This window comes from Strix uralensis, chromosome 1, assembly GCF_047716275.1.
Source record: "Strix uralensis isolate ZFMK-TIS-50842 chromosome 1, bStrUra1, whole genome shotgun sequence".
NCBI classification, from domain to species: domain Eukaryota; kingdom Metazoa; phylum Chordata; class Aves; order Strigiformes; family Strigidae; genus Strix; species Strix uralensis.
The window spans coordinates 4,495,020-4,518,816 of record NC_133972.1 but is presented as its reverse complement, the minus strand read 5'-3'; the positions used below and the strand labels follow the sequence as shown (position 1 = coordinate 4,518,816).

At 43.4% G+C, this 23,797-nt stretch overlaps 1 protein-coding gene across 15 annotated transcripts in view; it reads left to right on the top strand.

The window, feature by feature from the left end:
• The window catches only part of MAP4 (microtubule associated protein 4), a 165,284-nt gene that overhangs the window by 118,710 nt on the left and 22,777 nt on the right, over positions 1-23,797 (top strand). The window lies entirely within an intron of this gene.

Sequence of the window (23,797 nt, the reverse complement as noted above, 5' to 3'; positions counted from 1 at the left end):
CTCTTCCTGAATGTTTTACACAGGTAAATCCGGAGTTGACGGATTCCTGGCTCAGAGTAGCACCTCAGTGTGTGAGTAAATTGGTACGTAGTTTGCATCCGTAAGTTGGCCTGACCTAAGTTTGCACAGGACTTTAATAATATTCAGTTGCTTTCATCCTTTCAGCACTTCATAGAGTCAGGGGTGTTTTTTGTAAGAGAAGCTCTGAATGACTGAGCTTGTTTTGGAGATGTTGGTTGACATGTTCCTACAGCAGTTTAAATCCAAATGCTGTCAGGTGCCGGGCTGCTGAGGAGCGCTGGCAGCAGCCCCAGCCCCTGGCATGGCTTCGGGCAGTCTCATGGTGACCGCACAACATCTGGGCTGAGTGACAAAGCCTAAGCCGAGCTCTTAGCAGCGGAGGAGCAGGGAAGCAGATTTACTTTGCCATCCAGATATGTTACCGAATCTTGTCTCTTTTTCCATCCACTGCCCAACTCATAAAAAAGCAACTGTTCAGTGAGTCGCAAAACGCCAGCAAAACCCAGACTGAATCCCTAAGTTGGCACAACTGGTGTGGAAGTGCCTTAGGCTGGATTCGAGGGTGAAACAGTGGATTCATGCATCAGCTGAACACAAGTTAAAAGCAGAAATCAGTGAAGGGAGAGGTGTTGAGATTCACAGAATCACAGAGTCCTCTGGGTTGGAAAAGCCCTTGAAGCTCCTCCAGCCCAACCATGAACCTCACCCTGACCGTTCCCAACTCCACCAGATCCCTCAGCGCTGGGTCAAAATTCGAGACCGTGAACATGAGTGTCCTTGTTCACTGGACAGAGGAAGGAGCTGCAGGGATCCAGGAGATCGTTATTTGAGTCCAGATTCTCAGTAAGCTGATGGGGCCACGGACTGTACGTACCCTCCTCGTGCCTGTTCATCCTCCCATTAAGATAACAATTGACTGCTCAAAGGTTTTATATTTTAACCTGTCACTAGAACTTGGCCAACACTTCATCTGTATCTGTCAGGCTGGACTGTGAGCTCGGACTTCGCAACACCTAGTATCTGCCCATATAAGCTATTTTTCTTTCCCCTGTTGGCAGTCAGTGATCTATCAGAATAAGGCATGTAGATATTTTGGAGGATCTTCTGCTAAAGTTTAGTAACTAAAATCTCTTTAGCCAGGCCCCCGTGTCTTACACTGTGTGTTCTAGAATAACAGGACGGCTTTCCTGAATGCATCAGCTCCTCAGCATGTACTGCTAAAATAGGTACGAGCTTTGCAATACAGCTCCCTTGGGAGTCATGGCAACTGTGATGCTGCAGATTTCTCTCACTGACGAAAGTTGTATGTATCTTTTATAAACTAGGCCTGCAAACTTCTGTAATTTTTTTTTTCTAATTTTGACTTTGCAGCTTAAAGTTAGAAAACATTGGATGTAAGACTGTTCATGTAATTTGAATTTAATCCCTTATCTATCTTTTGGATTTATTTCAGCTTCTCTTTTTTGCTGTTGCCATTGTAAGAACTGCCCCAGATTCTTCTGGAAAATTATTTTATACCTTTTAATGTCAGGAGGCAGCTGAGATGATAACCAAAACACCTCAGACATTATCGGCCTTTAAAATGTGACTGAGCCTTTATGTTACCTCTTGTATGGAATTAAGACTAAAATTGGGAATTATGTATAAAAAAGCAGTGTTCTAAAACCTGTACTTCCGAGCAGGTGTCCTGGCTGAAGCAGGGCTGGGGATCTGATGTTGAGGAATGGTTAAGGGAGGAAATGATGGAAGGTTTTCAGTCATCCAGCGTGGATTTCAGCCGTCCCTTTTCCCTTTACTCCTCAAGCTGTATTTCAACACTGAGACTTTCAAAAGATTTATTTTTTTTCCTCCAATCTGCCTTTAAAGAATAGTCCTTTTTTAAAAAAGAAATAAATTTGTTTCAGTGTTTTGGGTTTTGTATCTTCTTAGGTTTTCTGATTTGAGTAAGCTCTTCAGGAAAGGGGCATCTTTGTGTATGTCTATTGTAGTGATGCTCCAGCACTTAATGCTGTGGGCTTCGGTGCTGGCAGAATAAAGAGCTTATTGCATAACGACGTTGTGGTCTAGACAGTTATGCTTCTGAATTATTCTCCCCAACATGGATTGGAGGGGCCTGTTGAAGCGGTCATCTGACGCTTAGTTTCCCTCTTTCCTCAAAAGCTTCCATCGCAATCTCTGCTGCTGCCTTCTGTGGGCATCCTTCCAGCGCCCGTCCTTTCGGCGGAGCTGATGACAAGCTGTCTTTGCAGCCCATTGGCACAATTGCCGTATGTAATACAGTACATATTTCTCAATATGACAGCTCTAAATCCCTTGTGTGTAAATAAGATACATTTAAAAGCAAGAAATGCCATCCCCACTTAATTACAGTGTTTGCTTTTCTTTTACAGTCACAGTGAAGCCTTCTCACTAAATATTTTCTTTTCCTGACTGGTTTCCATTATACTGGTGTCATTCTAATGTTAAGTTGGTTTAGCATTTCCACGGTAACCTTTCATTCATATCATGTCTGTAATTCTCCTGTGGGACCTCGAACTGCGATTGGGTTTGTCTAATATGAGCTAATCAGCTACATGAACGCGACGGGGCGGTGGACTGTATCCATCCATCTTACCTGAAATCATCCTGCAAATGCAGTCGTGGACAAGGACCTCATAATAGCAGTGCTACTTTAATAATGCTTTTGAAACAGTCAGAATAACATCATATTGCGGCCTGTTCATTAATTAAGACCTGTTAATTATCCCAGTTAGGTGTGTGAGAGAAGTGAAAACCAAATGATGTCCCCAGTCAATTCTCATGTCAGTATTAAACGTATTTATGAAGCAGCAAGAGAACTTTGCTATTATCTGCTTTCCCCCTAAATCTTTGCACTTGTGGGTTTGTATTTGATTCTACTTTAAGAGAGAGTTTCGTTGAGGTATCAGTTCTGTCAGTAATGAAAAGGTGAGTTGAGCTGAGAGGACATTTTTGCAGATCTGTAGCTTGCCGTGTTTAGAGGCCTGTTTGTCTTCTGTTGGATCAGTGCACAGCTCTGAACATGTTCTTTTAAGGGTTGCTCAAAGCGGTTATAACTGACTTCATATGCCCATCTGTTTTTTAATAGTTGGTTTTGTACTGTGTTCTGTCAATACTGGCTTTTTCTCTAGCCGGACAGTCTCATGCAGCAACTCTTATTTTAAGCTGGCACCCCCTAGTCTTTGGCTAGGACTTCCTCAGCTTTGTTTCCTTCCTTTATTTTATATTACTGCTCATCCTTGACACTCTGATTTTCAAGAAAAGCTGGGAGCAAAACAAATATACTTCTGCTTGTAAATTCTGCCAGATTAAGAATGTTAAACACATTTCCTTAGTGGTGCTGTTTAACTTTCAGGGGATATCTGAATTTCAAGCCTCACCTTTCCTTGCTGATGTTGCTAGTTCACTGCTTGTGTATCATTCAGTTGACTTTGCTTTGCCTCTTTTTGGTTTCCTCTATCAACTACTCTTACAACAACTGGTAATATTTTGAGTTGGAAACACTCTTAATTCTGGTTTTGGCTGATCACTAGGATTTTTAATGTATTATATGTAAATTTGAAAGTAAGTGGGATTTGATCTGTCAATGTCCTGTCCTATAAAACACAAGACTGTGTTTAAATATTGAATGGCTCCCCACCTTTTAAATGTTAAGCTTGTAGTGCGGAGTTATGATGGCCAGAACACTGAATATTCCAGTTCACCATTTTCCCCTTTAGCCTGGCTGCTTCCAGACTGTGAGAAGAAATGAAGCATGCGAGTTCAGCGGGTAGTGTCAGACTTCAGGCTTCGTGTGTTGCTGCTTGTTTTACAGAGAGCGTTTGGCTGAGCAGCACAAGGGGGGTGTGTGTGTGTGAACATACAGATGACTTGAGTGTGTAAATTGCAGTTTTATGGTCTTGGCTTTTATAGACAGAGTGTGTCCTTGACGGTTCTGGTCAGTCTGATTGCTGGCTGTTATTGGTAATAACACTTAATCAGAGATCACATTAGTTGACGATGCTGGCAAGGAGTAGCTCATCATCCTGAAAAGTGATGTTGCCTTAGAAACCAGTGCAAAGGACTGCACAGAAACGATTGTGTTAGATTTAAAAAAAAAAAAAAAAAAAAGCAAAGCCATTAGAAGGGATAAGTAATAGCTTCGGGAGTGAAACAAAAATAGAAACACTAGGCTGATTCATCTGCTGAGGCTGGAAGCTTGCAGATTGGGTATTAAGTGGTGACGTGCTGATGTAGTGATCTTGGTCTGCTCTGGTCACTGGCACCATCTCAGCCTGGGCAGCTGTGTTTCACCTGGGAAAGCCCAGTGAAGTGGGTAGGGACCCTTTGCAGTTTCTTCAGCACATGGGTATGTCTTCCCTTGGAAAGCGCTCATGTTCTGAGGTACAATATGAGCATCAAAATACAGCTAAGCAGCTCAGATAAATGATTGCAGATGTGTTTAGTGTCGGTACTGAAGTATGTGCTGTATGTGCTCAGCTTCCCTGACAGGCTTATTTGTGTTAACTGTACCTGTAAGAAAAGACAGGATTTAATGATGATAAGAGGATGTGAAGAGGCAAACTATAACCTTCCTCCCTGTGAAAGTCTTGCCGCTGGGAGGTTGCGAGAAGCTCCAGGCAGTGGGTGAATCTCCACATCCAGAAGCTGGACGCGCAAGTGCTTATAACTATTCCCCTGCCATTATCTGACACAGTCTCACAAAGAAAGATAGTGGAGAGGCAAAAGGATTGTGAAACCCCAGATTTGATATTTGAAGAGTATGAAATCTTCCTCAAAGTTGAACTAAGGGTAAAAGCAGTGGATGGGCTTCCTTTAGGAAATCTCTGACTTACTCTCCTAACCCAACTCCTCTTTAGCATGGGCCCTTCCTCACTTGAGTTGTGTTTGAAAATCTGTCCAACTCCTGTTTTCTGAACAGCCTCCCACCCTTTCCTCCTTCTCTTCATTGAGTAGTTTCTCTTATAATTCTTTAGAAAATTTAAGGATTCTAAGAAGGATTCTAAAGGAAGAACTGGCACTAAAGCTCCAGTGTCAGGACTGCTGGTCATCAGTTGTGAACGTTGGTGATTTCTGGTCTTGCTGAACGCTTAGTGTAACGATGATGGCGTAACTTCAGAGGCAGAATGTTAATAAATTTCAAGGAAAAATTGCATTTAGGAGAAGGTAGAGGCTGGGGCACTGGAAATGAGAATGGGTATCTGGAAACCACATGCTATGGGCAGGATGAAGCTGTTGAAAAGCTCTCAGTGTATGAACTCTACATTACCTCCATTAATGTCCTGAGAGACTAAATATTAGATGAGTTTAGAGATTTTTCATAGCTAAGCATTCTCCTGCCTCTGAGTATCCCAGGTATTGAATATGGTTCATTTCCTACATTAAAAAAAAAATTATTAAATTAAACAGCAGTGGTGATTGTTTCTGGCTGTATATTGACATTATGAGTCAGGCTTTTCTTTCCAGTGATGCACATCTCTTCCGTGACACTGGACTCTGAAGTACCAGCCCCTAAATCAATATGGGTTTACTCCTCTATTATAAGTGGTAGCTGTTTGCATTTAAAAAAAGAATAAAATCAAATAAAGACCTACTAGGTGGTTTCAGGTAGCTTTACAAACTTGCCCTTGCTCCTGGTGATGTGCATTAAGTGACTTCTAATGGATTGAGATTTGCTGCAAAAATCTTGGTTTGTAATTGACAGAGCAATAGAGGAATAACAGTAATTATGTGGGATTAGATGACTTCAAGGTCTGCTGTTTTGGGGAGCACACTAAATACTTTGAGTGAGCAAGTGCTTGCAAACATCAGTCCTACATCAGTTATGACAGAGAATGCAAGCCTTGAGCTCAGGTCCCATTTTTCCACTAGCAAGATACCTATGAATATTTTAAAGTACAGAAAAAATGTTGAGGCCTTTGGAGAAGTGAAGCTTGTGGGTGGAACTATTCTGGTTAATTAGAGGGTGTCATGAAAGATTCATATAACTTACAGTTCCTTAGTCATTGTTTTTAAATATAGCAGTGTCTTAAATCCAAAGCTTAAATACAAGTAGATAAATGTGTGGATTGTAGCATTTCTCAGCAGCAGGTTAAATTCAGGGGGCGTAGTGTAGCTTGCAGTCTCTGGGTGTAAAAATACATTTATGCTCAGTTAAACTATAGCAGGGAGTCCTTTTATTGCATCAGCTATAAGGACAAAATTTTCTCCTGGACTGAAGTGGATTGATGTCTGTAACAGTCCATGTCTGTGAAGTATTGTAACCCTGGTTCAAAGAAGAAAATTTGCCTTAGTCAAGGATTAAGCTGTACCAGGCACTTAAGGAAAAAGGACAGCTCTGCAGTTTGGTGCTAATGCAATAGTAGCAATCCATATACTGGTGGCTGAGTGGCTAGAAGCGATCTTCAGCCCTCTTGGGTAGGCTCCCAGTTTAACCAGGGAAACAGTGTCTGATTCCCAAAAATCTGGAATGGCCGTTAGAAAAGCCTTGTCAAGGATGCTGGATAGAGAGGCTTTGCAGGATGGCCGAGTAGTGCACTTCATACGTACTGAGACTGGGTTTGAATAGATCAGTGCAAGATGTGCGATGCTAGGTGTAAATTAAGTGCAATAGAAAAAACACAGCTCGAAAATATTGTAAGATACGTTCACATTTTTTTAAAAAAAGTATTTAAAAATCAAGTTTACGGTATTTAGGACTACAAAATCTCTCCTAACTTGTCCCATTTCATCCTTTGCAGCTTTGTCCACTTGCTTGTGTGAGCGATGTGGTTTGTGAATCGTGTAATCCTCATTACAGCAACACTTGTGATCACTGTTGACTCCAGAAGAACATATTAAAATTCACTGAAAACAAAGCCTTTGTGCTGAAAGAGGTCATTCTCTGCTGTAATGTTTAGGGCTGGGCTTGTTTTGTTCTTGTTTAAGGGGAGGAAAATCGCTGACCTTAGTTCCTAGGTATTCTTAAGAGTGGTTCATCAGCAGGACTTAATACTTATAAATGATTGACCATAATAAGGTTGAACAGAGAAAAAGGAGATGGCAATATTTCCCAAACGGTGTAACTATCAAAGAAATGCTGCTCACAGAAAAATCATTTCACTAAAGTGATTAAACCTCCACTAGTGTCTAGCCAGAGATGGGTATTTCTGTTACAGAAGTGTATTCCTCTTGATTTTATTTTATTTTATTATTTTACAAAAGAATAAAACCTGCCGTTTTCGTTTGAACTAGTGGCTGAATCCAGTAAATGAAGGCGTGCAGCAGGCAGGGGGTGGGGAGGAAGGAGTTTTGTCATGAATACAGGGGGCATGGTGTGTCGTCACCGGCGCCAGCAGCCTGCGAGCTCAGCTCGCTCGGAGCTGGTGTTACAGCCACGGGAGGAAGCAAAGCGATCGGAGATGTCTCTCTCGAACAAGCAGCCCGCATCGCTCTCCGAATACAGCCAGCTGTGCAAAAACAAGAACACGGAGAGCTTCTCGGAAGCCTTCCACTGCATGGAGTCCCCGAAAGACTTCGGCAAAACTGAATTCGAATGGCAGAGGACTGAGGGGAAGCTTAATGAGATTGGCTTGAATGTAAACTCAGGGGGACCGATGAATGATGGGCTCGTTAAGAATGCTGGTTTCACGGATGAGGACAAGCTCTGCTTCTTTGAAGGAAAACTAGACAAAGAGCTAAAAATAGCTCAGAAAGACAAAAGAGAAATTGAGGTGCAAGGCAAAAAATACCAGGCAGCTGCAGGTCACCTTGAGAGCTGGTCTTTGATTTCTGAAACGTTTCCTTCTGCAGAAGGGAACTTTGCAAACCCTAAGACTACGGATTTTCACGTGGGACAGGCAGGAGCTGAAAAACCCGGTCCCGGGCTGGGTAAAAATGAAGCCATCACCGATCAGGAGAAAGCAGCCGGTAAGGCTGGAATGGAGACCAAATGCCAGCCAGACCCAAACGTGCCCAATCTGTCTGTGTCGGAGAGCGATCCCAGCAAATACATGAAGGAACAGGAAATCAGTGTCTGGAATCCAAATTTCCACCCTGTCCTGCCTAATGATTCGGGGTCTAAAGAAGCAACTGTGAAAAAAGATGGAGCCCCCAGCTATTGTGTAATTGGGGTGGTTAATGACAACTATGTGCAGAGTGGATTTTCTTCTTCCCCAACGGCATCTAAGCCAGAACCTCCGACTACCACCATAGAGCTCGCACAAGATGACTCCAAAAGTAGTTACTTTAATAATACCACTGAAATGGAGGAAGAGATGGAAGACAAGCTGGGCTGTGTGGACGACGGCAATTTTCTGAACAGGGCTGCCCACCAAAGGAAGGCAATGAGGCGTGCAATGTCAGAGTGCTCTCACTTGTCAGTGCCCCTAACCCTTAACCTGGCTGATAAATACCCTGAGCCGGTGCTTAGAGAAGACGTCGCTACTGGTCTGCTCTCTCCTAGTAGCAGCCTGACCCAGTGCTCGAGCCCCACAGCCAGAAAGCCGGGCGCTCCGATGAAAAGGTCAATGACCGTGTCAGAAGAGCAAACATCTGTCTGCAGCTTGGGTCCTGAGCAGAGCCACGCGGGGCTGCCCAGCCTGGTGGTGAAGGAGCATCCGTCCCTCCTGGAAGAGGAGCCGGCTGCCAAGAAGAGAGAGGAGTGGAACAGCGGCAGCAACTTGGTCAAGAAAGAGCTGGGCAGCCCGAGCTTGTACCACAGCAAGCTGGAGCAAATCCCTGAAATCAGCGGCCAGGACAAAGAGAGGGAGGAGGCGGCGGTGAAGAGGGAGAAGAGAAATGCCACCGATGGAGCTGCTGGGGTTGATTCTCCGAAAAGCAAATGCACCGCGATGGAATCCAGCAAAACTGCTCCACTGGAAAGAAAAGGAATTGAGGTCAGCGATGTGCAGAGCTCTCCCTCTCCCAAGCAAGGAGACTTACCACGTGATGGTATGTTGCTAATTTTTACCTCCCTTGGGGAGCAAGCAGACCGTAGCTAGGAAGCAGCTAAGTGACTTTACAGGCTGCAGGCAGAGGGTGGGTGGCTCGGTACACCTGGAAAGACCAACATGGTTCGGGTTCCGGTAGTTAGAACAAAGGATGTATTTTTGGATAGATGGAAATGAAGGAAAAATGTGAAAAAGTAATTGCCTGGCTGGTTCCACAGCATCTGTTGCAGCACCAGCCATGAATTCCTTGCTGGGATCCTAAACCTGACTAACAGATTTTGAAATCTGTAGTATCCTTGCTGGTAATAGGTGTCTCTTCAGTACCCTCTTGCCAGTCCCTCTTACGAGCATAGGTACCCTTCTGATTTTTGAGCTGTATTGTTAGAGTGAGGGCATTATCAAAGTTAAAACCTTTCAATCTGTGTGGAAAAGATCTGCGGACTGTGCTTTTCTGTTAAGCTTTTTAGCACCTTTTGGTATTTCTCTTTCAGGGGGCCAGCAAGAGTGAATGGGTAGAACGATTTATGTAGTTAAGCTCTTCCTAACTGTTTTCAGTGCTGAAATTCCAAGTGGAATTTCCCCACTACTTTCTGTAACCTCTTTCCCAAAACCCCAGTCACAATGGAGCCTTTCCCATTGCTAAGTGTCAATAGCAGCTTGTTTTATTTTAGTGGTGTTTTGTTGTTTTGATAGTGCTGTGATGTATGAGGTCAGTCTTCCCGGATTTAAAATCTGTGAGAAGAGTAGTTAATCTTTGTTCTTCATTCTGGAACAACATCTCTGTCGCCCTTGCCAGCTTCAGCCAGGAATAAACCCGCTTTTTTCCCAGATTTTAGGTGCGAGGATGGTCTGTGTGCTTTGTCTGTCACCCGTGTTAACGAGAGCTTGGCATGGGAAGAGGAAAGAAAATATGTCAGGGAATAAAGACAAAAGACTTGCATGAGAATTTTTGCATCCGATGGCTGTAGCCAGCTGGTTTGCTGAACCTTCAGAGGACTAATATAGAACTTGAAATTATAATACCCTGGTGTGAGAGGGGAGAGTAACATGCAGGTGGGTAGAGGGATGCGCTGCTCAGGTAGAGCTCCAAAATGCTTTATTGGGGTTGATAAGCTGAGCTCTCCACAGCAATGAGCGTGGAAAGGCAGTCTCTGGGCAAGGTGGTGTGCTGTGATAACTGCCAGATTGGAGTTACCTTCGCTGGTTCTGCGGTGTGTGAGTGACACCCAATGGTCGGTCAGTCGGCTCCTGCCTGCCAGCGCCAGGCTCTCATCACCGGTCCTTCTTCCAGCTGTCAGTAATCACTTTCAGCAGAATCATATTTTGTCTCTAAAGTTTTAATTTTCTCTAATAAGTTATCTAGGATGCTTCAATTTCCAAGACTCGTGGTCAGAGATCTGTAGAACGAGGTTTTGCCAATACAAACCTCCCCGCTCCGAAGTGCCAACATGTCTTCTCTTCTTTCCTTCCCGTTATCTCAGTGTTACCTTGTTCCTTACGGTCTACTTGGTGCACAGATTTTAAATAACTCTGTCAGCCGTGAGATGAAGTAGTGTCAGTTTTGGTGGCAGTGCGTCACAGATTGCAGACGTGGGTCCTTCGGAGCCTGAACAGAGATGTCAAGTCCTTTCATGCAGGCAGGAGTCATCAGCATTCCTGCTGAGAGTCGCCAGAGCGATGCAGCGAGCGAGCCGCGGCCGGAGGGGATGCCTGGAGATGTGTTTTCCTGGGCACAAGCAGGACCTGTGCAGCTGCAATGTTTACCTGTACTCAATTTTGTATTTAAACACAAAAGGGTCGTCAGACTTCTTGACAACTTAAACATGACATGAGTAAAAGGGATGTTGGCAACAGATGTGGAACAGGAAAAAAAAGTACTGTTTTTGTGCACACCTTTCAGGTCAGGATTTCTGGGGTGGTGGGGTTTGCTGGCATCTGCTCTGCGACTGAAGTTTATGAGGCTAATTAGCAAGGAGGTTCGTATTTTGGACAACGAGGAAACCGGGTTTGGGTAGGCTGGCCAATTCTGTTGAGCTGAAGAGGCAACCGTTTCAAAACACAGATCTGTGGGATCTTGAAATCCGAAAAATATTTAAAACATAATCTAAAGTGCATCGACATGTTTTCCCCGGAGGGGTTGAGCATCAGTCATGTAAAGGTCACTGAAAGCCAGGCAGGCGCAGAGCCTTCTGGTTGGGTTGCTTTTTGCAGATGGCTAATTCGGATTACCAAGCTTTCTTTTTAAGCACTTGGGTTTAAAATTCTGTGCTCTTGCAATCTTTATTCTAAAAGCTAGTTTACGGTCCTTATAACCATAGGTCTGAGTGTGAACTGATACAGTAATAACTGAGTGAGCAGACAGCTCATGGGCTTTCCTGGACAAGAATACAATAGAGTTGTAACTTCTTTTACTCTCTTCCCCAAAATTAACAGCTGGTTAGGTTAGGTTGGTTTTGTTCTGTTGCATACAATGCGTTGGTAAGAAATAAACTCTGGGTTTATTCTCTCCTGGAAGAAAACATAGCAGTAGATGCAATAAAACGTTTCCTTTGCTTTACGTATGTGGAGTTTATGCTTTGCTTTATGTATGTGGAGTTTAGAAAGAATTTCTGGAATGCAAGAGAAAACAGACGAAAATTCATCAGATGTTTCTGAAATGCTTTCAAACTTTGTGATGAGCTTTTGCTTCCTCTCCCCTGTTAATAAGCAGAGAGGCGGTTGTTATAATAAAAATAACCAAGCAAGCAGTCTTGGCTGTAAGTATGGAACTGATTCTAAATCTGTCCTTTGCATTTTATTCATGGCTAAATTACCCATTCTATCCTTATCAACTTCTCCTGCTTCAGTCTTGGCATTCACCTTGCAGGTGCCCTTCCAGTCACAAGGCAATGTGTCCAAAACAGCCAACATATCTATTTTATCTGACAGAAATATGTTTTTTCCTTCTCTTTGTTAATTCCTCTATTTTTCTGCTTAGTCTATCTGTTCATTCTGAATTTAGTGCTCACATTTGGGGCAACAACTTCTGTCACTTGCACATTTTTTCATCCTAAGAATTCTTGAAAGAATTGTCCAACCTGATTCTAATAATTTGAATGGCATCTCTCGGAATTTCTGCCAAAAGTAGACTTCATTGGTTGCCAGGCTTCCTTCTGCCAGGGTTGTGGGTTTTTTTGCTAAACATCTGCTATTTCTGTTTTTCTTAAGATGACCTAGAATTGTACATAAAATATTTATTTCTTGCAGGTAGCTGAGTGTTAGTGTGATGGCACATTTAGTTTAATTTTATTCTAAAAACTGTCAAAAAGACATACCTCTTCAAATCTCTCACGTACCCATGACTGGTATTTTAAGCAAGGAGATCCTGGCTGCAGATTAGTCCTGATCAGAGCTGAGCTGCAGAACTTGTTCTGGTCCCTTATTTCAACAGCAGATTCTCACCGAAACAAGTGGTCGCATTGTTTCCTGCACCGAACAACAGATTTGATTCATGTTCGTGTTGTGTATAAGCTGTGTGTGATTTATTGCACGTACCTAATATGCCACCTCCAATGGTATCACTTGGATAAGCGGTGTCATTCAGCACTGCCTTCACCTTCTGCCTTTTCTCATTGAATTTCCTCCAACTTGAAATATTTTCTGCTCGGAAATACCAGGAATTCCAGGCTCTGGCTCACGCTCGGCCGGGACGGTCACCTCTCTGATACTCAGCATCTTAGTGTATGCGTTAGAAAAATTGTCTTGGTTTTCTGACTCTCATTTCTTTATAAATCCATACACAAGGTGTGCGATCCAACGTAACTTCTGAATCCCGAGCAGGGCTTTTTGCAGCAGAACACTTTATGGTCTAGATAAATACAGAATCTGAGACTTCCAACATGACTGACTTAGGCTGTGATAGCCTATTGCCTCAGGTTTACACAGATTAAAGTTAATTACGGGATTAGGAAATATCATCCCAGCTACCTCATAATAACTAATGATACTTGTTCAAGTAATGTTAGTGGTGTGGATGGTGGCTCCTTGCCAGATGAACTCATGCTTTTAATGAGAAAGAAGAGAACTAAAGGATCTTGGGCTGTGGGAAAGAGGAGAAAATGAAGGCACCCACGATAAAGCAGTGTCTGATGTGGGCTGTGGATAGTTCAGTGAAAATTCCTGGTGTACGCATGTTTGGCCTTAAATATAAAACAAACATCGTCATCTCTCAGGGGCTGAGTCTAAAGTTGGTGCTGAAAGTATCGTAATCATTACATAAATCAGGTGGGTTCCCTGGTCTGTAACACCCTCTGCGCTTTGTCGACAGTCGCCAAAACCACTGGCTGTAGTCGTGTAGAGGACATGCTTCTTTGAAGTGTTTCCCCTCCCTGTATTTTAAATAGATACTCCTCTTCCTCTCTTTCTGAATCCAAATGAATCTCATGTAGCATCGATCAGAATCTACAATATGAAATGGGTCAATGACAGACAAGGAAGTTTTTGGAGACTGGATGGCTCCTTTCCAGTCTGCAACTCCAGGCTTTGGGGAGCAACGTACTGTTTGAACTTGCACTGTTAAAGTTTTTATTTTTAGTTCCTTTAAGGTTAAGGCAATAAAATATTTTCCCAATTTTTAGTGGAATACACGTGCTTGATAGGTCAATGAACAAGGTGGAGTTTGCAGGTTTCTGTTATGACTGTGTATCTTGCATGTTAAATACAGGACCGTGTTTTCATTTTAGTTCTGGTTGCCAGTGTAATATCTCTTCTGCAGATATGAGTAACAGAACTGCTGAAAACAACATTCAGTGTAATTATAATATCATCTTACTGATTTTTCTGTGGCACCCTCTGTATCTTGTATCTTGAAGCTAAAGTTGTTTCTGACTTCTGTGAAAACACATAGGGTTTCCTGGTGAAATCTTTAACCTTATTTCACACTTGATAAACTGGGAAATAGATCCCAGGATATGTCTTTATCTCAGGTAGTACTACACGGGAATGGAAAGCCCACTCGCTAGTGAAACTGCCATCTTGTGTGTCACTGTATGGACAGCACGCATGTTGATTTTTGACATGAAACTCAATAGGAGAAGGATTGGGATTCTTCTACTCTTTCATTTTTGGCAAAAATCAAAATGAGACTAGGACAATAAAACCTGATCGAGGCAGGAATCAACTTTCTTCATGCCTGGTAGACTAACTCTGTTAATTCTCATAGAAAAACTGGCTGCCCATGGCCTGGATGAGCAAACGGTCTGCTGGGTCAAGCACTGGCTGGATGGACGGTCCCAGAGAGTGGTGGCCAGTGGAGCTCAATCCAGCTGGTGGCCGGTCACAAGGGGTGTTCCCCAGGGCTCAGTGTTGGGACCATTTCTGTTCAACATCTTTATAAGGACATAGAGTGTATCATCAGTAAATTTGCAGATGACACCAAGTTAAGCGGGAGTGTCGATCTGCATGAGGATAGGGAGGCTCTACAGAGACACTTGGATAGATTGGATCGGTGGCCAATGTTAACGGGATGAGCTTCAACAAGGCCAAGTGCCAGGTCCTGCACTTGGGCCACAACAACCCCCTGCATGGCTACAGGCTTGGGGAGGTGTGGCTGGAGCTGTGTGGAGAAGGATCTGGGGGTTCTAATTGACAATCAGCTGAACATGAGCCAGCAGTGTGCCCAGGTGGCCAAGAAAGCCCACGGCATCCTGGCTTGGATTAGAAATAGTGTGACCAGCAGAAGTAGGGAGGTGATAGTCCCCCTGTGCTCTGCACTGGTGAGGCCACACCTGGAGGGTTGTGTCCAGTTTTGGGCACCTCAGTACGAGAGAGATCTCGAGGGGCTGGAGCGAGTGCAGAGGAGGGCAACGAAGCTGGGGAAGGGCCTGGAGAATAAATCCTGTGAGGAGAGATTGAGGGAGCTGGGACTGTTCAGTTTGAGGAAGAGAAGTCTGAGGGGAGACCTCATCACTCTCTACAGCTCCCTGAAAGGACATTGTAGAGAGGTTGGTGCTGGTCTCTTCTCACAGGTCATTAGTGACAGAACAAGAGGGAACGGCTTTAAACTGCAACAGGGGAGGTTCAGACTGGACATGAGGAAAAAATGTTTCGCAGAAAGAGTGGTCAGAGAGTGGAATAGGCTGCCCAGGGAGGGGGTGGAGTCACCATCCCTGGATGTGTTTAAGGGTCATTTGGATGAGATGCTGGGGGATGTGGTGTAGGGGAGAACTTTCTAGTGTAGGGCTGAGGGTTGGACTCGATGATCCCGAGGGGCTTTTCCAACCTGAATGGTTCTATGATTCTATGACTACCTTCAAAACAGTGGTTTACAGCAGATGCGTGAGCTTTTCTCTTCCACCTCCTCTGGGGAGAGAGGTGAGAAGAGCAAGGAGATGTTCCATAGCAGAAGAGGGGTTGAGGGCAGCACACACCAGTTTTGTGCAGGGGTGTTTGTGGCACTGCACTGCTCATCCCTGGAAGTTCCTGCTGCAAGCTTGAGGGGCCAAGTGTGGCAGGGCTTAAAGAATGGGAATTTCTATGGATGGGTCTTCAAGGTGTGCATCTAGCATAAAGGCACGTAGAATGTTGTGCTTCAAGTCCAAGGCCAGTGATATATCAGCTGATAAGGGTTAGGAAGACCCCTCAGACTGGCTTATCTGTGGCTTGTTGGTTTGAGAGGACATGCAAAAAGTTCATGTTGGATTAGCTGGATCACTGGTAATATTTTACCTTTGTGCTTAAGTGTTCAGAGATAGGATTGTGCTTGTAATTGTTTTTAACCTGTTGAACAGTGTGGAATTGCAGTTTTATGTCTTCAGATACCAAAAATACCTGGTCCAAGCACTGCCCAAGCTCGAGTGCCTGCCTGGAAATGCTCTGGAGGTTTCATCAGCATTCAGACCAGCTTTAGGTACAGACTGAAATACGAATACAGGCAGCATTTCTTCACTGCTCCCCACTTGATATCCTTTCTAAGACAGTTTCTGCTAATGTTGTGGTTTTGCTGGTATTTTTAGTCTGACTGGGAGGTGTGCTTGTCTCTCTCACTTTGGTTTGTCAGGAGAATTGACAGAAAATAGAGCTTTTTGTTGGTTTTATGAATGTGCTTCCACTTTTATCAATGAAAAGGGAATTTTGTTAGCTTTTTTATATCCAGCATCAAATTTTTAGCACAGTATTACAGTCAAACAAAGTGTGTTAATTACTCTAAATAACTATTTGATTTCAGTTCATGCCATGTTAGGTAAACATGGCAAGTGGTTTAGGTTGTTCTGGAAGAACAAGTTTGATTTAGGATTTCCCTTCCTGGGTGAAAAATAGAGTCTTAAAAAATCAACCTAGGTCCACAAGATACAGGCAAAGAGGGCATCTGATTGATTCCTTGATTCTTGATAACAAGTAAAAATGTACACATTGGTTGAGTTGCATTCAGTGCCAAATAAAATGCTGAGCTATTCTGTATTTTGGTCAAGCAGGGGACATTTTATTTAGGCTTTTCTGGCCAGGAAAAAGCAGATAAGGGTTGTGTTTCTGCTTAAAATGAGATTTGTTTATTTGTAGATACTTTTGTCTTAACAGCCTCAAACAAAAAGGCTTTATTTGATGATGATTTCTATGATGAAGCAGCTTCATCTGGCTGGTGATGGATGAACAAGAAAGAGTTCATGCCTCTGCAGCATTTCTGGCAAAAGCAGTATTTAACATGGTCTGGTTTTGTTTCTGAGGTTGGTTTATGTTTAAGAGGGAGAGTAAGGATGGTCATTGCCTTATTGCTTAATCTATTTCTCTTAATGGATTTTCAGTTGATGACTCTAATCCCTATGAGAATTATGGAGCTGTTTCATTGAATGATGTTTTAGTTCAGCTTAGCCTGCCGAATATCCCTTGCTGGGGATATGGAAGATGAGTGCCCGGCCTCGTTCACAGGCACCTTTGAATGTAGTTGCAAGGCCCCTTCCATTTTGGAGCACGTAAATGAACCAGCCTGCAGCAGTGACTGGGGGCACGGCAGGTGAAATGCTTTATCTTCACTTTAGCTTTTGCTTACCACAGTACCAGAAAATAGAAATACCTGCTTTTGGCCTTTTGAGATGAGACTCAGATATGTGGTAACTGGAGTCTTCACCGGTTCCTTTTGACGTGGAGAATGTATTTTGGGGAGTGCTTAGTCTTCAATAATTTGCTGCATGGTATTTGAGAAATACATGCACGTAGGCTTTTATTCTGTGTTCCGTGATTTATAAAACAATGCAGTAACGTGCTTTAACTTGAAAAAGATACTGATGGATATGTTTTTATATGTTTCTATAAGTACTTTTTCCTAATTTTACTGCTTCAGGGAAGCAAACACAAACAGTAAAGCTCTTCAGATTTAGTGCCTGTTTTTTTCACACACAGTAACAGCTTTTACGAGAGAGCTGTTACAGCAAAACTGGTGGTGAAGGAATCTGAAAGACTGAAGGGCTGTGTTTGCTCTCCTCATGGGTTCCAGCTCAATGTCACCCCGCACGAGCTGTAACCCCGATGGTTTTGTTTCTGTGCTTGTAGAGGAGGAGCAATAATGCTATTGTTGTAAGGATTTTATAGATGTCGTAAGGATTTTATAGATATCATAAGGATGCTTTTGTGTGGCTTTGCTTCACCAAATGGAGTTCTAGGAATTCAGAATGGAAGAGAGAACAAACTAGAAAAAACTATATCGATTTATAAATCCATTATTACATGTTGAACTCTGCCTCAGAAAGGTTGTAACCGAATGAGAAGTATGATAAATAAAAGCATCGTATCAGAGAGTTATAAACTAATACTCTTTAACCTGGAAGAGAGAGGACTTGGAGAGGGAGGTAGTTGTGATTACTGTCTATAAAGTCATCAATGACATGAAAGTTGTGAACAAGAGAAGTGTGTTCAGTTTGTTCAGTATAAGAATATGGGTCATCAAACGGAACCAGCAGCAGCAGATGAAAGCAAATGGTGCTGGGTGACTTGTGAGCATTTTACAGTGAAGCGGTAAAATATCTTGTGCCAGGAATTTGTTAATTGTGATTTTTTTTTTTTTTTTTTTAACCATGAGGCTAATGAAATATTGGAGAAGACGACCCAAGATGTGGAATCTCCACCCTTGGAGATCCCAAGCAATCTGGTATAATTTGAGTGGGGGATTGGGCTAAATGACCTCCAGACATCCCTTCCAATCTACCTCGTTCTGCTGTACTGATGTTAAGTGATTACATGGGCTAAAAAGCTGTTGGACAAGCGGATAGTCTCTAGACTGCAAGTCACAGGATGGCAAGAGAGGTTTGTTTTTCTTTTTTTGGAGGAGAGTGGGGTGGTTTTTTTTCCTCCTTATGGTTAGGAGAACTATATATAGTTACTCATAATCGGGACTTGGCTCCAAGAAGACATATGATTAATTGCGTACAGTGTGGGCATCCTCCACTACAGAGCTGTAACACAGAGTCACTTGGACTGGAACAGAGCTCTGGAGGTCTCCAGTTTAACCCCCAACTCAAAACCACGTGTAAGTAGATCAAGTTGCTCCAGGGCCATGTGTGTCCTTTCCAGGTCTGAGTGTCTCCAAGGGTGGCGATCTCCTTGGGCCTCCTCCAGTGTTTGACCTCCCGCACACTGAAGAAGTTTTTCCTTATATTTGGAAGTTACGCTGGCCATGACTGTAAGCTACCTGATCTGCTGGGACCTGCTTTGAGTGATGGCTTGGGCTGGTGACCTCTGAGGTCCCTTCCAGCCCTACATTGCTCTGTGATCCTGTCGTTTGACTGCTTTGGGATATCCGTGCAGGCAGATTACTGAATTCTCACAGTCATCCTGTGCAGTAGGTATCATTGCATTTTGAGTAATGGGTTCAAGGGTAAAATAATGAAGCATTTTCAATATGTGGGTTTGCAGTCCTCCTTTTTACGTTCGGCTAGTACAGCTCGAAGGAGTGGCGTGGCAGTTCGTGTCGCTCTGCCTTTCCTTTCTGCGTGACTCTGTTGCTTCATTCAGAAGCGTGAAGGCGAGCGTCACCTCCGCTGTCCTTTCCTATTGTTTTCAAACAGACTTCAGCAGCTTTTGCCCCCACTTTGTTGCTGCTTTTGAGGAAGAGCCCTCCTTAGCATCTGCAAAGCTTGGTTAAAACACTTGAGTTTGGGTTGTCTTGTTCCTTGGTCTTTCTCAAAAGATGCCCGGGGTTTTCAGTAGCAATCAACCAAACTCTCCATCATTTTTATTTTTTTTTTTTTTAAATCATTTGAAGGGAGGTTCTGTACATCCTTGTGATATGAAGGGGAAGTGCTCCATTCCTTAACCTCCTTCTCATGAGAGAAAATCTCCCTAGAGGAAAGATAACCAGAGGAAAAGCTTTGTCATCAGAACCTTGTGGTTTAGTGGATGATGGTTTTCTGTGGATGCAGTGCAGTGGGCTGGGCCTGAAAGATGTGCTTGAAGGTTCCTTGTTGTTCTCTTGAGCTGTGTTAGTGATATATAGGAAATCTTGGAGAGAGACTCACTGTTCAAACAGGGAAGTTTTTAAAGAAATAATAGGCAGTCTATTTAAACATTAACATTGAGCCTTGGAGGACAGCTTTGGTCTTTTGTACGATTGATAAGATAGCTGTGTGCTATTTTGTGGAAAAAAGATATCATTCTTAAAACCATTGCATCATCTACTTGATTTCACATTACATTTCTTCTAGTAGTAACTCCCCTGCTGTTAGTAACCACCGAGAGAGGGGCAGCATGTATAGAAGAAAGAGGTTAAGGATAAAATATGTTAAGAGTCTCCTCAGACACCAGGGTTCTTGTTTAAACAACTTGTTATGAGTGGCTGCTGATACCAAAAAATCGGGATGAATTGCCTTTCAGGAGACTGTGCCTACTCCACGGCTGCGTGGATGGCCCCACATGCTTTATTTGCGTCACAGTATTTAAACTTGGCTGTTGGAGGCAGAATTATAAATTTCCTCATTAGTGAGTTTTTTATGGCTCACTCTGCTTGTACAAGACAAACATAATGAGTTATATTTTCCATAACTTTTAAGATCTATAGGAAAAGTGTTCTCCCCTTTTATAACAAGGAGCTGAAGCTTTTTTTTTTGAGTGTCAGTTTGGGCACAGATCATCTCATTTTTACTGTTTATTCTGAAAAACCACCACCGCTTATTTGTTAGGAGTCTTGTTCCCTCTGACTTCACTTTTATCTGAACACCACATGGTCTTGTTTTCTGGGTCCTTCACCCAGCAATGGCAAATACCTGGTTTCTGGTGACAAATTAATTTTAAAAATACGCTTTTTAACGTGTTGTTGACTCTAGCATGCCTTTGCCAAGCGTAGTTTCAGCGCTATGGCTTCTGCGTGTTACTACAGCTTAGGACTGCCTTTGAGCAGGGTTTGGTTGGCCAACCTGGCACCACGGCGGTGAGCGCTCGGGCAAGGCTGGTGCAGGGTCAGGAGAGGAGAAGTCTGGTTTCTGCCACCTACAACTCGTGTGGGTCTTGGTTTGCCCAGCTCCATCTGCACAGGAACCTGGATGAGGTGGCTGCAGCCCGGGAAGCACCAAGAGATGGGCCACGGAGCCTGGCCAGCACGGGGAGTTACCTGAGTCTTCAGCCAGCAAGAGGGTTCAAACTACAGAGTGGTTTGGGGGTGTTCTCAGTGAATTATAACATCGCTGAATTTGAGCAGATTTTGATACGAGAAGACACTTGTGTGACAGCAAGGTTGCATCTGCCAGAGTCAAACTCCTGCAGCAGATGAGAGCGAAACCTTGTCAAGGAAAACATTGAGGTTATCTGTGATATGCAGGATAGTTGTTTTTAGGTTTTTTTCTCAGAACTGGCCTGTTTTGTCTAAAACTATCTAGAGGCAAATAGGTACATAAATACAAAGTCACTGAAGCACAGTGTCCATGTGAGAAGTACCGGGCCACCCCGGGGGGTCCCTCCTCCACGCAGCACGTCAGCAATCCCCACCGTTCCTCCTTCTGCCAGCTGGAGCCTGGCTGAAGGACACTTGGTATCACTGTTAAGGGAGACATAAGCACCACTTACTAAGTTTGCTCTTTCATAATTGATGTCAGTAAAACCTCAGACAAAATTCTGGAGTTTGCGGTTTGTGGATTTAGTTGTCATTGTGGAGTTGTTTGTTTTCTCTGGTGCACTTGGATGTGAATAATTTCTTCCAGTGTCACTCTTGGAAATTGTGAAGCAGTGGTGCCTTGCAGTATTGTGAACTGACACGTACAAGAAGTTTGATTTCCACCATTAAAAACATACTTAGTGAGTAATAAATGGTAAGTTGGGGCTGAGAATGGATGTACCAAACAGCCCAGCACGGCTTGCCGTTGCAGTGAGTAGCAGCAGGGAGAAAGTACCTGATCGCAGGGTTATGCCTTTTTGTTTATCAGTGGAAGATGCCAGACTGGAATGACCTTCCCTCTCTCCTTCAAGCCCCTGTCCTCCTTTCCCCTGGGGTTAATTCAGTTCTGGGTGCTGACTCAGCTGAGCTGAATTTTCTCCATCAGCGAATGCCACGAGGAGCAGGAGCTGTGGCGGCTGGAGGAGGAGCCCTGCTCAGGGCAGAGCAGCAAGCCCTGCTAGAGCTCCCAACAAAATGTCTTTGAAATATCTTTCAGAGGTTTGTTGTCATGCTTGGAGGGACAAGCAAACTGAAAAGTCTCTTGCAGACTAATGAACAAATTTGATTAAGATTTGGCAGCCTTTCCTAATACTCCCTGTAACTAGGAAATCTTCCCAGGCAGTGCTGTGCTCTGTATAGGAGGGAGCGCCCTCATAATTAAACGATGAATGAAAGCAAATGTACTGATGAGCACACTGGGTTGTTACTCAAATTGAGGCAGCACAAAACAAAATTATCCTTCTGTAATCCCTTGGGGTTGTGTACAAGGTTGTGTACCCCAGTATGTCAGAAGCTGTGGGAGGTGTAACCTGACTTACAGTCCTGTGGCCCCTGAACTAGGAAAAGTTCCCTACCCAGCTCTCCTGGGCTGATCATTATTATTATTCTTATTACTTATAGATGTAAATTGCTTAACCTGTATATGTGCTATCTGGCAGTGTAGCTCCATCAGCTTGGTGATGCTACATTTCTGGTTTACATTAAAAAAAAAAATCCTATTTGTTTTGTAGAACCTTAATGTACTCGCTGATAATTTTGTGTGAAGTTATTCACTCCAAATTTCTTGTATAGTAGCCCATATTTGATTAAGTAACATGAAAGAACATGAAATTCATGTTGTCATTAGTTCAGAAGCATGGAAGCTGCTGGAGGTTAAATCCTGGAACTTTTGAAAGCTGAGGTTTTTTGAGCATTAGACTCCCTGAGCAGATGAGTTCATGTTTCTGTGTGGATGCCGTGATACTGTCATCAAGCGAGAGGTTTAATGTTGCTGCTGAATTAGCTGAAATCACAGCGACAGGCAGGACGTGAAAGGTAGCTTCCAACGGACGGAAAGTCACCTTGATGTCTGAGATATCTGAGACTGGTAGGATTCAAAATAAAGCCATCCCCAGGCGTGGGGTCCTGGGAGCAGAGAGCAGTGAATGGTGGTTGTTCAGAAACAGGAACCATCGACAACAATTGCTCTTTCTGGTATTGCTGTAGATAAAACTGACAAGTTAAATGAGGGAGAGTATAAAGGCTTATTGAAATGCAGTGAAGAAAACTAGTGTAGAGGAGCCAATATAGATTAGCTACCAAAAAAAAAAAAAAAAAGGGCTTTCTAGGTGATCATGAATTTTGCATTAAAAGCAGTGTCCACTCCGTACGTTTTGGTGCTTGTTTTTCTTCATGAGTCTTTTTTGTATGGCCAGGATGCTAAACCCAGTGCTGCAAAACATTTACTATGACTTGGAAGCTAAATGCACGGGGAAAAAAAAGCTTCTAAACTTGTCCTGGAGTCAGAAAAATAAATAACAACAACAAAACCGTCCTGCTGTTGAGCATTGCTGGGGCAGGCGGAAAGCACGATTTTATTTTATTTCGCTTGTTTCAACAGTGACGTTTGTAGCAGAATTGAACTGTCCTCTGAGACGCTCCTTTCAAGACTGACAAGCAGGAAAATGTGAACTATAAATAGTAATTTTCAAGATATGGAATACAACCTTTTTACTGTTGGAATTGTTAACGCTATTGTCTGGTGGGCCCTTAGCATGCGCCGCAGCATTACAAGCTGTTGTGTTGTTATAAAAAGAAACATCCGACACAGATAACGCTTTATTTTAATCCCCTGATGACAAGGGAAAATGCATAAATTTGTGATGGGTTGTTTGCACCGTATCCTTCATAAAATTCAAATGCCACAGGAATCACAGCGGAAGGCAGCTCATAGCAGTGCAGTCACACAGCAACACCACTGAGAATTAGTGTTTTAAAAGCTATTTCTTAGGGAATAGAAATTCCCCAGACGTGTCTCTTGCACGTCTCATGGTGCAAAGCAGCATGGTAGTTCTGCTGTAGGATTTGTAAGATTTAGGGAGAAAACTTGGTGAAGCTGCTACTAAGTTAACGTTTTGTTATATTGTTTGCTTTGGAGGGCAGTAGTTCTCCTGCTGGTGCCTGGACAATGCTTTAGAAACTGGTTTTTAAAAGGAGGCAAGGAAGTGGTTGTGGCTGCCCACTGCTGTTGGGAGAAGAGGGTGTCTTTGCTGTCCCTGCTCCGTGTAACAACCTTTGGTGGCAGTGACAAAAATGAACAATCACAGCGAAAAACTGGCAACCCTTGTACCTGAATCTAAGCTTTGCGCCGTGAAACTCCGCGTACAGCAGCACGACACGATGATTCCCACGCTGACAAGGGTCGGGATGATCCCCGCGTGTTAGAACGAGATCACCG